Source organism: Lactuca saligna, chromosome 4, assembly GCF_052625555.1.
Source record: "Lactuca saligna cultivar CGN05327 chromosome 4, ASM5262555v1, whole genome shotgun sequence".
Taxonomy (NCBI): Eukaryota; Viridiplantae; Streptophyta; class Magnoliopsida; order Asterales; family Asteraceae; genus Lactuca; species Lactuca saligna.
The window spans coordinates 277,023,537-277,038,704 of NC_136420.1; the positions used below are offsets into that span (position 1 = coordinate 277,023,537).

General features: G+C 27.7%; 1 long non-coding RNA gene across 4 annotated transcripts; it reads right to left on the minus strand.

The window, feature by feature from the left end:
- Positions 1–3,762: 3,762 nt before the first annotated feature.
- Positions 3,763–9,737, minus strand: LOC145043649 (uncharacterized). Of its 4 annotated transcripts, none has more exons than XR_013681102.1 (7): positions 9,344–9,737; positions 8,759–9,161; positions 8,621–8,667; positions 8,376–8,498; positions 7,979–8,040; positions 7,407–7,739; positions 3,763–3,908 (listed from the first exon to the last, which is right to left on the minus strand). It is a non-coding gene; the product is annotated as an uncharacterized LOC145043649 (long non-coding RNA). The 4 variants fall into 4 exon arrangements; XR_013681103.1 differs by lacking the exon at positions 3,763–3,908 and having other exon boundaries at positions 7,256–7,739; positions 8,759–9,031; positions 9,108–9,161; positions 9,344–9,736; XR_013681104.1 differs by lacking the exon at positions 3,763–3,908 and having other exon boundaries at positions 7,256–7,739; positions 8,759–9,035; positions 9,108–9,161; positions 9,344–9,736.
- Between the last annotated feature and the right edge of the window lie 5,431 nt (positions 9,738–15,168).

Genomic DNA, 15,168 nt, shown 5'->3' on the forward strand with positions numbered 1-15,168 from the left:
TTGTTGTTGATATTATACATGACGTCCTCCGCCCCAGAACGTTTCCGCCGTTCCTGGTTTTGGGGGTGTGACAAATGTGGTACAAAGTAGGTTGTTATGTTCTTTAGTAATGAATATTTTAACGACCGAATGAATGTGTCATAAATAATGGAAAACGACGATGTGATAAGTTGATGACATAACTTTATGTTCCATGGCATGGATAGAGTATCACCATGGTGTGTCGACGTTGTTTAATAAAAAATATGATTAAAAAAAATGAGAGTTCTTTTGTTCCTCATGTTCACCACTCATTATTCCAGAGTAGTAGAGCATGCATGAAGGGTGATTTTGACTGTATTTTAAGAAGGAACAAGAAGATATTTAAAGAAGGTTAAAAAGTATCATCTAGATGACTTCTAGAATAAAAATAAGTTCTATGTGTTAATCAAATTAATGATTTAGGGCAGCAACGACTTCATGGTTCTTATAACCCTAATTTTTCCAATCAATTTCTGTGTTGAATTTGGAAGAGTGATAGTGAATAAAAGTGATGTCTACACGATTCTAAGTGTATAAAATGATATTGATAACTAAGTACTTGAAATTTTGTATGAATTGTTATGAACCATAAAATTAAAAGCAAAGGGTTTTGATGAATTGAGTTCATAATATGTCTAATAAAGGCATATAGATAATCATTCAAAGAATATGAGTAAATTGAGTATTTGAAATTCGTGTTATACATAATTGAGCATTATAGACCTGTGTTATCGTGTTATTTATTATGAATAACATGTAACATCCCAAATTTCAAGCCAAAATTTTTCATTTTCATTTATTCAAATATATCATAGTATAATTACATTATGTGGAAACATGTTGCGAATGCGTGTGTGTACAGTCGAATGGCGCCCTTATCACGAATTCAATGGAAAACCTGAAACATTTATAATCAACCAGGTAAGCACGAAGCTTAGTGAGTTCCCTAAAATATCATACACCATAAAACATCTATCAGGTCACGTCTAATAAGCGTATAAATGGTCCTCTCCCAAACTACATAATGGACTCCACCCAATATACATGGCATGCCCCACCCAACACACACAAACATATTACACATATAGTGAGTACACTTTTAGGCTCTACTAATATAGCCACACAGAGGCTATAATTTCTACTTTCCTAGCTTTGGGTACACTAACATTGGGCGCCTACAGACTATACTAGCGGCCTCTGCTAAACTAGCTCTTATAAACTAATATGCATCAGTATTTACTATAATACATAGTATAGTAAGGTAACTCACATAGAAAATTGCTCAGACGATTGAAAGCTATCTGGGCGATTCTACTGGCGATCCAACGGGCGGTTAACATGCCTAACAAGTATTAATGTATAATACTATAATTGATGAATCTTTGTGAAAATCTTGTAATGAAAGCTATATCTTTCACTAATCCCAATAACTACCAATAGTTATATCTAATAAGGATTAGCCAGGCAAGCCAGCTATAAGGCAATATCATTTTGGCATATAGCTTTTTTTGAAATCCAACAACCAAGCTAACGTGACCATTCTAGACACGTCTCCCATAAGTAGATCAATCAATATTATAATTGTGATTACTGATAAATCTTATTTACACATTCATAATAACGACTAGGAATATAATTATAAGTTACTTTTAAAGTTTAGTAAGTGTATCCTAACTTGCAGAGAGTTTATATTGAAAACCGGACAATTGCACTGGTAGAACTCTGGCCCAAGAGCTTCTAGTACTCAAGCCTAGATACCTAGAGCTTCGCTAAACTAAAATACTTTGAAATCCCGAAGAAAGAACCTATTATTGTGCATAAGAAAGAGAGAAAGTTTAGTAATGGCCTGGACAGTAATGAAGCTTGAAATCATATTTATAGGGCAAAATCTGTGGAGATGTTGTGTGCCTTGGCTCTAGTAAGCCGCTCTCCTTGTGACACGTGGCGGGCTTGCAGTGGATCAACGTGGTTGGCTTCTAGAGCGTGCATCGTGCCTCTGGGAAATCTTCAAAAATCTGTGTCTTCATCATACAAACATTGCTTTTTATGTTCTTTATATCCACGCGTAGCTATCAACGAGATCTATTACATTTGTTTAGACTTTGTCACTAATTCTCATTTTATTTTTAAAGATATATTTTTAACAAGCTTAGACTATTAAAGTTTGTGTAAAAATCATAACTCTTTCATACGATATCCTTCATCGACTATCTTTATATCGAAGAAATCTTAATCACAAGATCTTAAACTTCTGTTTAGATTATTTTTCCTAACAATCAACCAAATTAAATTTCGTTTTCTATATCCACAATACTGCGTTGAAACTTCGAAAAATCATAAGTTCTTCATACGAAGTTAGATTTAGACGATCACTATATCTACACTCTCGATTTTATGACTACCGCGACTTTTGTGTAGATTACTTAGGCTAATAAGAAATTTATCTTTGATTCATATATTACGATGCGCATTATCATATAGTGTTGAACGCAAACTTCATAGAATCATAACTTTTTCATACAAAGTCAGATTCAAGCTTTTTATATATCTACGGAAATTGTATTGATGTTTCCTACATGTTTATGATGATTATATTGGCTAAAAATAATATATCTCTACTTCGAATTTTATAAACAACGGTTTATATTAAATTCAATTTGAATATGAAAACGAAGTGTTACATAACACTTAAGGGTTGTATTATTGAATAGGTGTCGTTGAAACAAGGGTTGGCATGAGATCTTACGGAATCGGAACAAGCTTCTTTCAGCCAAGTCAATGTGAGTAGTTTAACTTTAATCGTAAGAGACATTGGGATATATGATTAAAGTTGTACAATTATATCTTTGATGTTATAAATGTTTTATTTTGAGGAGTAAATGAACATATTTGGGAGAATTTCATATATGCTCTTTTTAAACTTCAAAATATCATATTTTTCTAGTTTCATTTCTCAAAATCATATTTACACTTCATACACCTTTAAAATATTATATTTGCCCAAATCTTTTTTTATAATGTTTTTATATTTTATAATCATTTTTATACCTTAGAATTATTATAATAGTTAAGAAATTTAACCGTATTATCCTTACGTCTATAATAATGGAATGTGAACTTCTAAATTGTTGGAATGTTGGGCTCTTGACAGACAAAATGATTCATCTTCAACCCTTTCTATGGAATGTATATTTTGATTGTTTAGTTTTTGTTGTTGTTCATTATTATCATATTGTAGATGGGGGATATTTTAGATATTACTATTGATATTTTGATGTTTAAAAAATACATATACGATATTTTTATATTTAAGCAGTGCACATATGATATTTTAATATTTCAAAATGATATATATGATATTTTGAAATTTTATAAAGGGTAAATATGATATTTAGAAATTAAATTGGATAAAGATGATATTTTGATGTTTAAAAAGGGTATATATGAAATTCTCCAAAAATATTTAGCATTATTCACTCCAAAAAGATTGTATCTATGTTGATAAGTCATACATGAGTATTATGATTATATCAAATAAGATTTAGAGCCTTTTAACGAGTATAGACGGCATTAGTTGTAAATTAATGAACTTAGTTATAATTATTATGTAGTAATAGTATTTTGATATGTAATGATGTTATGATTAAACTTTTCATTAAACTTATATAGATTTGTGAGTGTGATTGTTAAAACAGAAAATGTGAATTCAAGCAAAGGAATGATAACTATGAAGAAATAGGAGTTGGTTTTTATGTTAACTAGTATTTTTTTGTAAAACTTTGTTAAAGTAAATCCACCATCGTCACATCGAGTCTGCCACAATCACCAAAAATCATCGATCACATGTAATCGTTACCGCCTCCATCACCATAACTACTAATAAAAACCTACATATTCAATAAATACAAAGACAAATCATATAATATAATCTCTAGATAAAGAAAATAAACAGATGACTCCAATTCCAAAAAGTACACCGTCATACCAATCACTAAAAAAACATTAAAGTAAATGCACCTTCTATTCCTTTTCACCAATCAAATGAATTGTTACGAATAAATCCAAGAAATACACATCGAATCATATAATCGCTAAACAAAGAAAATAAATTTACCTTTAATATATATATATATATATATATATATATATATATATATATATATATATATATATATATATATATATATATATATGTTCAGATTCATTTGAACCCATTCTAATTTTGTGAGACCGTGAAAAATAATTTTAAAATGCAAAATAAATGGAAAAATCTAAAAATTCTTTTTTTAAATATTATTTTCGGAACTTGAATTAACTAAAAAAAATATAAAAAAAATATATAAAAAAAATTCCGTTTTTTTTTTAAAAATACGTGAAGTATTCTATATAGAATATTACATTAACATATTTTAAAAAATAATTTTAAAATGCAAAATAAATGAAAAAATCTAAAAGTTCTTTTTTTAAATATTATTTTCGGAACTTGAATTAACTAAGAAAAATAAAAAAAAATAAAAAAAATCTATTTTTTTTTTAAAATACGTGAAATATTCTAAATAGAATATTACACTGTACATATTCTAAAAATAATTTTAAAATGCAAAATATATGGAAAAATCAAAAAATTCTTTTTTTAAATATTATTTTCGGAACATGAATTAACTAAAAAAAATATAAAAAAAATAAAAAAAATGCGTCTCACGGTCTCACAAAATATAGGTGGTCTCAAATGAACCTAACCCTATATATATATATATATATATATATATATATATATATATATATATATATATATATATATATATATATATATATATATATATATATATAGGTTAAGTAAATATACCTAACAACCTTATATAAGCTTAGGTACCTAACCTCATCAAACTATATTATTTTGCATTAAATTTTCATTGCAATCATCCAAGGTTCTTAAACTTCATCCCTAAACTTGATTTACTTCAAAAAAAATTTGGAAATTCATCATTATATTTCTCCTACATCCTTTCATTTAGAGCGGTAGGATATGAAGCCCATCAAGTGGTGTTCGATAGAAAGACATGATGTAAAAGAAAGATATTTGTGAAAGTCCAAAGATTTCGGAAATAATCAAGTTATGGGGTTGAAGTTTAACAACCTTAGGCAATTACAATGTAAATATGATACAAACCGATGTAGGATTATGGAGTTAGGTACCTAAGCTTATATAAGGTTGTTAGGTATATTCACTTTACCTATATATATATATATATATATATATATATATATATATATATATATATATATATATATATAGGTTCTATGGAAAACAAAAAACCCTAAAAATCATAAAAATGTATAAAAAAAATACTTAGAGATTACAAGACTTTTTTTTGAATTTTTTTTATAAAAAATTGCAGCTTTTTATAAAAATTCGCTGAAAATATATATATATATATATATATATATATATATATATATATATATATATATATATATATATATATATATATATATTTGTAAAAAAAAAAAAAAAAAAAAAAAAGTTTTTTTTTTTCAAATTTTTTTCAGCGATTTTCTTTAAAAAGCTACGATTTTTTCTTAAAAAATATCAAAAAAAAGTCTTGTGATCTCTAGGTATTTTTTTTATGCATTTTTATGATTTTTAGGGTTTTTTTATTTTCCAAATAACCTTTCCCTATTTAGCATGTTAAAACGACATATTTTAGAGGTTTAGTATCTAAGCTTAGGTGGGGCTGTAATTTATATTCCCTATCCCTATATATATATATATATATATATATATATATATATATATATATATATATATATATATATATATATATATATATATATATATATATATATATATATGGTTGTAAAGGAGGATTAGGGCATTTATTCAATTTCTCATAAAATAAAAGAAACGGCATGGTTAATAAAACGACAAAATAATAGAAAAAATATAATACGGGTATAATAGTCATTTTGTTTGTAGTTAATGTAAGCCTATTTTTTTGTTGTTTTGTTTGTAGCTAATGTCAACTCATTATGGATAAAAGCCTCAAGGGCCACAAATGCAACTTTTAGAAACTATATGGATGAGTCATGTCAGAAATAACAAAGTTGGACTAAAACAAGAGATGGATATAAACTACAGGGGCCAAAACTATTATTTATTCTTTAACATTATAAGTTCGTTAAAGCGTAATAAAAAACACAAAGATATTCCAAAAGTGCATGATCATACCAATCACTAATAAAACATTAAAAAAAGAAATGCATCCATTAATCCTTTTGCAACAATCAAATGTTATGAGTTGTTACAAATAAATCAAACAGACAAATACACATCATATCATATTATCTCTAAACAAAGAAAATAATCCAAATTTTATTCACTTTCGTAAAAAAATCTTCTCTGTTTTTTTTTTACAATTTTTCATTTTCTAATTTAATTTTTCAAATATTATTTTATGATTATGTTTTGAATTAATTTTTTTTCATATCATTTTATAAATATTTATATTTTATTAAATTACACATAATATTTTGATGAAATAATTGTAATATATATAGTAATAAACCGATATCAATTTTATTAAAAAAAATTTTAAAACGGTAAATCTAACCTACTTATAAACTACACCTTAAATCCACATATATCCACGACGGAACTTGAAGTATCAATTTCATTATTTAACTTACATTTTAATTTTTAAACTTCCAAAATTAAAGCTCCTTAATTTATTTATTTATTTAAATTATTTATTTAAATTTAAAATATAAAAAACATTTACATTATAATAATTCATTATTTTTCTTATAAATTCAAAATTTTCAAATATTTTGACTTTTATATTTAACTTTTATTTTTAAATTAACTCATCTAATACATTGATATACATTGATGTCACAACTAGTCAATACAATGTGAAAGGAGATATTTGTTAAGTTTGGTCATCCAAAGTTTATTTTATTTCTTCTTTTAAGTTTGGTCATCACATATGCAAAAGCATCGATTCACCAGCAAAACTTACAAAAAAAATATAAAAAAGCCAAACACATCGCTATAAAATTACAAAAGACAAATCATCAAAAAAATAAGCAATGGGTATTTCTGTCAATCTTTATCACTGATGTAGGAGTATATATGTCTTCAGTTCTCACCCAAGAGCATAAATGTAAGAATATATTGTCAAAAACTTAATAAACAAAATTATATTTTATAGAAAAACATGTATCTTTAACTGGATTTGCTAAAAAACGAACCTAAATTTCACCAGATTGACAATTCTTAGAGCCATATAATGCAGTAGTACATGGACATAATTAGATTTAACCTTTTTATTATTTTCATCTAAAAAGATAATCAATAATTTAGTAACAAAAAGATAGATCTTTACCTGATAGAGGCCAGTCAACAGCGGAGCTCATTAAAATCAACAGCGAAGCTCATTAAAAACACTAAACATTTACCAATTTATATTCAACCACTGATAGATTGTTGTCTTCTTTGACAACGAAAGTTGCAGGGTCAATTACGTCAATTTGACCCCATTTGTCATTTACCAATTCATATTCAACCACTAATAGATTGTTGTCTTCTTTCACAACGAAAGTTGCAGGGTCAATTACGTCAATTTGACCCCATTTGTCAACCGCTTGTCTCAATGATCCTTTTAAATATATCAATATTTGCATTACAGTTCTTCCAGGTTTCATCTTCATCAACTCAACTGCACCACATTGTTCAATGATGTTAAATATATGTAAAATGAGCCTTAAGCCCTTATTTTTTATAATTACAATGATTATAAAAATATTTTTCTATATCAGAGAAAAATATACAAAAACGTAAAGCACTTTCATCACAGTATTGATTTGGCGTTGAACTAATATTTGTTTTTATTGTTTTATGTGCAGTGAAACGAATGGTGCTAGATTTCTTGTCTAAAACGGTTGTGGAGGACAATACCTTGATGGAAAGAGTGTTGCCGGTGGTTCATGTAAACGACTGCAGACCCTCATTTCATTCCGCTTCGCAGTTTCATAAAAACAAAAAAAAAACAAAAACAAAAAAAAAAAAAAAAAAAAAAAAAATCATTACAACAGCATGCATCTAACATACTCGTAGCCATACATACCTTTCTTGCTTCTCTTTAAAATATTTTGTATTAATGAGTTTATATTGCTTATTGAATGACCCTTAAAAACTTTGATTAATTTTTACCACTTGTCATTCCTATAAATATTTCTATAAAAAAAGTATTAGGTTTAAACCACTTCTAATAAGCTCTCAATTCTATAACTTAAAATGGTTTAAAAACTGAAAGTAAGGTTATTATTAAGGTTAAATAATAATAACCAAATACCTATTTTCATTGTTGACCTTCTCAAATCTAATTCCCACGGGTCGGCTACCCATCTTATGAAGTTCAGATGACACAACAATTATCGTTCCTTCTTTTTTGGTTTGCTTTACGTGTTGCGCATAACTAATGAACAAAATAACAGAAATAGGCAAATGTTAATAGGCAAAACAAAATGCTTAAATTGTATGTAAATTGTATCTTAATTGGTAAAGAATCAAAGAGAAAAGGCAGAAAAAGAAACATACCTCTACAACACCAGTGAATCATATTTACTCGGAAATGCACCTACCCGCTTTATGATTGAAAGAAAACAAACATTCATTAAAGAACTAAAAAAGAAGAAGATGAAGACAGGAGATATGTTGCAACTAATAAGAGCATACCCACTAATTAACATGTTTCTGAATAAGAATCTTCTTTGAAGCATTTAAACAAATAGGTTATGGGCATCCAACCATAGCTTTTATGTATGTAAAAATATCACCCCTTCGGCTCCCCAAATGCAACAGAACCTCCATTACCAATTTCAGATAGTAATACACATAAATGAAGTCGAAAATTAGGGGTCAGATTCATCACCGGATTTAAGGAGAAGGACAACTGCATTGACTATTTATGACCGGCCGACATCCATTCATCCAAATAAGCAGTCCAATCTAGCTTTTACAAATATACGTTTTGCCTCAAAGTAAACCAACAACAATAAATAGAAGTGAAATCTATATGGCATACCTTTTAGGTTGAAATTTAGACTCGTTTTGGGATGCTACCAGTTCCATTTACCACCTTATTTCAAACATCACAACAAACAATTAGGAATTAGAAATTTGTAGAAAATGAAAGAAAAACACGAATTCAACACAACCCAGGGAACATAAAAGAAAAGTTGTATGAGAGCAGCGAAAGGTTCAATTGAAAGGAGGGCTTTACAAAGAAGGGTTATATCCTACGTGTTGGTGGAAACCTACCTCAACTGATTTGGTAACGACTGGAACGGTGGAGGCAATTTGTGATGCTGAAACCTTTTGATGGAAGGAAATCTGTGATCTTGAAATCGGACGGTTATCGGGCCCGACTGGAAGGGTGAAATCGAACCAACAAAATATTTGGTCAGCATTAGAGGAGCGATGGTGAAGCCACAATTGACTAAGGAGGTGGAGATGTGGATTAAAGGTATCCAATATTTGAGGTGGTGGACTACCTAGGGTGATCAGAATTTGATTGGGTCGAAAAGAAGAAGCCCGTGAGAGATACACAAAGGAAAGTCGGTGAGAAGCGGTGGCGTAGCCGACTTTGATGGAAGGATTTGAAAGGATCAGTGCTTTTGTTGGGAGAGTAACATAGAAAGGAAATAGAGTAACATAAATCGAAACATTATTGGCAGAGAAAACGGTGAAAGAAAGCCGATACAAACACGTGGACATAGAATTTAAAAATAGCAAAATACAACCCCCTAAAAGGAACATCCCAATATTGTAACAACAAACATATATAATAATAATTGAGGGATCATTTATGTCAATTCCTTAGCCACTAGTAAAGTAGTTTGGGTAGACAATTTTAATATATATATATATATATATATATATATATATATATATATATATATATATATATATATATATATAGGAAGTACCCCGCTCTGCGGGGATCGGATTTCAATTAAATCGTTTGTAAAAGGAGTTTACGTTAGATATTTTATTGATTTATTTATTGAAATATACATATTATCAATCAATTGCATAATCCATGAATAGGAAAAAGTTCAAGCTTGTGCTCATTACACCTAAAAGCAATGCATCAATTCATATCCATACTATAATAATCACAAAATATTCAAGCTAATAAAAACGTTTTACTATCTATACTGAAAAATAAAAACACAGACTAATATGATGGCATCACCTTACCATGACCTTCATTAACCATAAGGGCAAATAGGTAAGTGGATTCGCATTCTCTTTTGTTCCTTCAAGCGGATCTTTTGCGCCTGTCATTTCCATAACACAAAGAAAAATGTAAGTCAATAATTCACATTGGCATTTGGAAACTTCATCTTGTAATGTTATAGCTAATTCTGATACCCCATTTTGAAGTGGAAGTAAGATGTTGTGATCCCCTTTTACTCTAAATGTGAATTAGTTATGTTTCATCAACTTCCTGTTAGTAATTATGTCCCTATTCTTATGTTATTTGGACAAATTAAAATAATGTTATTTATAATCAAGGCATACCTAGTATGCTTCTTATTTCCTCAACATTATCAAGACCTTAACACTTCAAGTAACAGGAATGGAAGACAAAAAGCATGATTAGAATTTTAAGGAATAACAATTACTAACACATAAATAAAAACAAAGGGGTAAATCAAGAATTTAAGAAAGATAGGAGACTTGGATTGGAACTCACCATTCCAATTTTTAATTGCCATACAGTAAGAATGTTCATACAATAGGTGTCATGGACTCCTTTACAATCTCCATATTTTCATATATGTTACATTAATCGAATCATCCTATTAAGCAAAAGAAACATTGTAAAAAAGTACAAATAAATAAATTGAATATTTTGTTAAGTCATATATCATACAAAAAAAGTCAAATTTTCTCAGATTCAGTATAGGTTGTATTATGAACTACACTCCATCGATAAAAGAATCATACCTACTATATTGAATTCACAAGTATCGCTATAAACTAAGATTTGTGTCATACATGACGTAAAATAAGTATTTCATATACCTCTCTATAAGGAAAATGATGTTCAGTTAATGTTTTAATCTAACAATTTCCATTGGCCATCCAAAAAAATAAAAATAAAACCCTAAAGTAAGAGATATGGAACTAACCTTGAGCAGATTCTGATAGCGAAGTAAAAAAAAATTAAAACAATTCCTTTCCTAGAAAAATCTTTTATATTGAAACCACATGTATTTCCTACCACAAACAGAAAATAGTCGATTAAAAATACCAAATAGAGTCAATACAGTGTAAAATATCAGTAGAGAATGAGCTGAAATTAGATATAAAACTCACTATAAGGATTAACTTTGAGAAGAGTTTGACCACTAAAGCACCTAAAGAAGGCATTAAAAACATGTTCATAAATTTTGTATTCACTTCTAGCAATTTTAGCAGCCTCCTTATCATTGTTTTCTCCAAGAATTTGTGCATCCTAATCTGATACATACCAAAAGCAATCAAGAACTGAAAACATTAAGAAAGGGTACGTAATTTCATAATATACAAATGCCCTTCAAATATTGTTTGTGTTTATGTGTAACATAGTAAGTCTCATTATGTTATTCATGTTTCAAAATCTATCAGATGGTTGAACCAATTGGTCATCGTTATTCGTAGTTTGTGAGGTTGTATTTTTTGTATAACTTTAATTAATTAATTAATTATTATTATTATTATTATTATTATTATTATTATTATTATTATTATTATTATTTTTTGAGATTTGCCAATCTAGTACACTCAGTTATGAAAGTTATTTGAAAATGGTTTTTTTCCACTAAAATCTTTTTTCTTTTGTTTTGAGCCCAAATAAGCAAACAAAACCATGTCCCCGATAGGCCTTTCATAATCTGATAGAACTAAAACATTTAAATGACACAATGACTCAAGAAGAATAGCAATAACCATCTAATTAGATTCAAAAACTACTGATAATCAAAGGGTTTCACATAAACTAAAGCAACAAATTCATATTGACATATAAATTGACGGATAACGTACCTGTTTCTTCAATCGACCACTTTAATCATCATCTTCGCCCTTCAGTAAAATAAAACAAAAAACAACCCGTTAGTCATAATAAACTTAAACTCATATTTACTACACTAAACAAATCTTTCAACCTCAGTCAAAGTAAAATAGAATAGAACCTTGAAGATCTAAATCATTACCTTCAGGAACTTCGTTGTAATCCCTACTGTATGTGTTTTGAGAAAGGTTGCATGAACATTTTGTTTTACCCAATTGAGGGCATGAATGGCATTTGGAACCTTCTAAGACCCAATTTGTAAAAGAAGAGCAGGGAAACGTGAAGCTTTCAACTTCTCATAAGTCAATCAAGAATTAAAAAGTCTTACCTTTTGTTCCAGGGAAATCTTTCTGTAATTTCCAGTTGACATTTTTTCTACAAAGAATCATTGAAAGTCAGTAACTGAAAATAAGTTACACAAATTTAACCATTGAGATAACAATCGGGAAGTCGACAATGATCGAGAAAATATATTATCGTTATTCACTTATGAATAAAAACTATGATTATTTTTTTTTTACAATTTAAGTATCATTCATATATGAATATAACATATACTAAACATAGTATATTCATATTTAAATATTAGACGATGCATTCACTTGTGAATATTACATAGTATATTCACTTGTGAATGTTAGATGATATATTCACTTATGAATATAATATGATATTTTCATATGTGAATATTATATGGTATTACATGGTATATCACATGAGAATAATACATAGTATATTCACTTGTGAATATTAGATCGTATATTTACTTATGAATAATAGTTGGTATATTCATATGTGAATATTGCACAGTATATTCATATATGAATATTACAATGTGTTTTCATAAATATATATAATTTTTATATGTTATTCACATATTAATAACGTACAGAATTGCATATTTGTTTTGTGTTTTAATAATCACATATCGATTTAGGTGAGAAAACATATTCATATGCGAATAAAACATGATAATCTAGTTTATGCATTTCATCAAACAGTTGGAGTGCATACAAGTTAACTTTTTTAAAAATATGATAAATATGATACTTTGACTACTTAAATCTTACAAAATAGTAGATTGGTAGAGAAATATATGAAAATTTGAAACAAAAAATGATTTGATCTTTTTCTAACCTTAATTTCGATATTTATTTGATGAATGATGGTGAATGAATGATACGAATTGAATTTTTTGTTGATTATCGATGATGTTGTTCTAATGATGCTGGGAGTATAATTAATCGTAGATGTTGAAGATATGTTCGTATTCAAACAGAATTGAAGGTTGGATTGAAAGAGCAAAAAACGAATAAATTTCAACTATTCGTATTTGTGATTGAAGGCTATTATATCATATTTACAAGTTTGTCACCGTGTCCTAGAGGCTAATTAAATGAGTGGCTTAGAATGATTCCCCCATTCTCAACCTTTTTTATTTTCTCAATTGAACCTACCTATATATATATATATATATATATATATATATATATATATATATATATATATATATATATATATATATATATATATATATATATATATATATAATTGATAAAAAAAATATTGAGAATGGAGGAATCATTCTTAGCCAATCATTTATTTTTGCCGCAAACGCTCCAACGTACCGGCAGAAATGGGAAACGAATGCACATGTGTTTTCCACCATAACATATTTGCTTAAACTATGTTAATCATTACCTTAATATATACAAAAACTTTTTTTTTCGTTTTTTTTTTTAATTTTTATAAGCTATTTTTATCAAAAAATGATTTTAAATATACCAAAATTCATGATTTTTTATTCTCTACAAATAGACATCCATATTGATATAGTTTTAAGATAAAATAAAAAATTTATTTTTTTATATTTTCAGCTATCGTTATTCATAAATGAATAACAATGCATCAGGTTTTATTACAGTACATTCGTTATTCACATATGAATAAAAAGTATGATTTTTTTTTTTTTACAATTTAAGTATCATTCGTATATGAATATAACATATAAGAAACATAGTATATTCATATTTTAATATTGGACGATGAATTCACTTGTGAATATTAACATAGTATATTCATTTGTGAATATTAGATGGTATATTCACTTATGAGTATTAAATGACATTTCATATGTGAATATTACATAGTATTACATGGTATATCATATGTGAATATTATAGAGTATATTCACTTGTGAATATTAGATGATATATTCACTTATGAATATTAACAGTATATTCACATATGAATATTACAAGGTATATTCACTTATGAATATTGAAGGTATTTTGACAAATATATATAATTTTTATATGTTATTCACATATGAATAACATACAAACTTGCATATTTGTTTTGTGTTTTTAATAATCATATACTGATTCAGGTGAGAAAACATATTCACATGTGAATATAATGGTAATTTAGTTTATGCATTTCATTAAACAGTTGGAGTGCAAACAAGTTAACTATTTTAAAAATGTTAAAAACATCAAGTTATCAATTCCAAATCATCATATACTTCCGATTTCGACTTCAGATGCGACATCCTATCTCTGATCGATTTCTCAATTTGATTTTGATTTCCGAAAATCCGATTGGGAACCTATGAGTACCGATTCTAAGTCCATCAATGTCGACTGTGATTGCGAGTCCAGAACTCCGATTCCAATTTCATGAACACCGAAGAAATTCCGGTTTAGTTGAAGAAATTTAGATGATTATTGAAGGTTGGAGGAAAAATTTTGATGATGAACGAACAGTTATCGAATTCTCTATAGTTACGTATTTGAAATTGAAGGTTATTACGATATTTACAAGTTTACCACTGTGTCTTTTATGCTTAGATTAAATGAGTGGCTGAGAATGATTCCCCCCATTCTCAACCTTTTTTATATTCTCAATTGAACCCACCTCTCTCTCTCTCTCTCTATATATATATATATATATATATATATATATATATATATATATATATATATATATATATATAGAGAGAGAGAGAGAGAGAGAGAAAGTT